This window comes from Octopus bimaculoides, chromosome 4 (assembly GCF_001194135.2).
Source record: "Octopus bimaculoides isolate UCB-OBI-ISO-001 chromosome 4, ASM119413v2, whole genome shotgun sequence".
NCBI lineage: Eukaryota > Metazoa > Mollusca > Cephalopoda > Octopoda > Octopodidae > Octopus > Octopus bimaculoides.
In genome coordinates, this window is record NC_068984.1 from 107,640,167 (window position 1) to 107,642,666 (window position 2,500).

The 2,500-nt window shown below is 36.8% G+C and overlaps 1 protein-coding gene across 1 annotated transcript in view; it reads right to left on the reverse strand.

Annotated features, from left to right (window-relative positions):
• The window catches only part of LOC106875429 (uncharacterized), a 165,297-nt gene that overhangs the window by 162,303 nt on the left and 494 nt on the right, over positions 1 to 2,500 (reverse strand). The gene's annotated exons all lie outside the window — the stretch shown is intronic.

Consider the following 2,500-nt stretch of genomic DNA (forward strand, 5'->3'; position numbering starts at 1 on the left):
CTAAAGCTCCACGAAGCTTTGTCAGGGTATGGTGGCGAACCCTGCTGTGCTCTTTCACCACAACTTTCTCTCACTCTTACTTCCTGTTTCTGTTGTGCCTGTAATTCAAAGGGTCAGCTTTGTTACACTGTGTCACGCTGAATATCACCAAGAATTTCGTTAAGGGTACACGTGTCTGTGGAGTGCTCAGCCACTTGCACGTTAATTTCATGAGCAGGCTGTTCCGTTGATCGGATCAACTGGAACCCTCGACGTCGTAAGCGACGGAGTGCCAACAACAAGATAGAGAAGAAAACTTTTCTTCGCAGTCACATTTTTGTCATCCCAAACAGTGAAGAAATGATGCAAACAATTCAATTCCTATATTTCTATTTGGAGCGAAATGAGTTCCACAGAGTTTCGCCTGGTAATCATCACGGATATGGGTGAGCAAGATGTAACACGTCCGAGTATCTCAAAACACAGTAACTACAATAACAACGACAAAAACAACAACAACAACGATAATATTCCTTTCTACTACAGGCACATGGCCTGAATTTTGTAGGGAGGAAATTAGTCGATTACTTCGACTCCAGTACTTGACTGGTACTTATTTTATTGACGCCGAAAGGATGAAAGGATGACCTCACCGAACTTTAATCTCAGAACGAAAAGACAGGTGAAATGCCGCTAATTAGCGTGATTAGCGATTCTGCCAGCTCGTCACCTTCATAATGATAATGATGGTTAGTCGCGTCGATTTTGACATATAAATGTTCGAAGGAAAATATATTTAAAAAATGATCAAAAATTGAAGCTGCATCTATTTGTGTTGGATACGTGAATGTAATTTGAGACCAAGTATGGATCTGAGACAGATGTATCTATCGATTGCAGGATATAATTATTTCGTTGTTCTGTTTCTTCCACTCAAATTATTTAGATGCACCATGACACTTTTTACACCAATTAGATCGATCTAGGCAATAACTTGCCCAAGATGTAAGAATTTTAATTATTTGATTCAACTTATTGTTATACCATAAAGGAGAATTTTCGAACTACAGTCATGCATTCGAAAATGTACTGCCTACGTACATTCACTTCTCAACAGCATATTTTTGATACTGGAAATGTCACATTTTTCTAAAATTTTGATATTTCATATCTTATCTTGCCGTTTTATATTGCAGGTATTGCGCAGAGAGTACATAAAACATCAACAACAACAACAATAATAATCCTTTCTACTGAAGGCGCAAGGCTTTAAAAGTTTGGGGGGAGGGGAATAGTCTATTATATCGACCCCAGTATTTCACTGGTATTTTCTTTATCGATCCCGAAACGATGAAAAGCAAAGTCGACCTCGGCGGAATTTTATAATAATGAGAAGAAGAAGAAGAAGAAGAAGAAGAAGAAGAAGAAGAAGAAGAATGTTTTCAAATTTTGGGCACAGGGCCTGTGATTTCAGGAGAGAGTGCTAAGATTACAGGATATAGGTGTTGAGATTACAGAACGTTTGGGCATAGGCAAAGAGGAATTCATTTTCATGTCCTCCCCTTCGGAGGCGAATAATTTAATAGAAGGACTCTTCTTCACGGGAAAAAAACAGAAACTGCCTCAGAGGTTATAGATTCCACTTCAGCGAAGCGTACCTCATTATCTCAGGAAATATACACCTGCTCATAGTTTTAATAAATTGATTTTGCATAGAAGTGATCCCATTCGGCCTTTCTCTGTTCTCTGTCCTCACAAGGGGATGGGGTTATATGACTATGGCCTCTTTTCTGTGTTTTAGGATCTGCTTTGGTCGATTTGAAAATATTTTTGTGGTTGGTGGTGTCCATGTACCGAAATACACTATCTGACATGAATGTTTTAGCGTTTCAGAAAAATGGAGTTAATGAAAAAATTAAAATTGTTGTTATACACCAGTCTAGGGTAGATTTCTAAATGTTTCCACTTAAAGTTTCTATAAGTAAATAAATAAATAAAAAATGTGATTATCCACGTACATTAAGCTTGCTAGAATCCAAAGTCTCAGGAAGTTATTTGAAAGCAGTATTTTATACAATTCCCCATCCGACTACTGGAGACTCTACCAGATAGATTCTTTCTTTTCACCCAAATTTTGGGCAATGTCTGTCTCCATTAACAAATTTGTTGAATGAAACTAACATTCGTTATAGACTTGGGACATGTTTACAAGAAATAATATCCTCTTAGAAAATGCGTATACTTTATCTGCCCCAGAAGAAAGAAAAGAAAAGTTGAGTTGTGATGAATTTGAATTTGGTATAAAAGAGCCTTAAATAAACTACGCCCGGTATTCAGTCCGCTGTCCTGTTATTTCTACAATTCAATACACACCTAGGTGGCTAATAATAATAATAATAATAATAATAATAATAATAATAATAATAATAATAATAATAACTATCGTCATTTTTTGGTTCCCTGAGGTAAAAATCTCAGAATGGATACAGCGAAACGACTGTAATTGGAACCGGATTTTCGA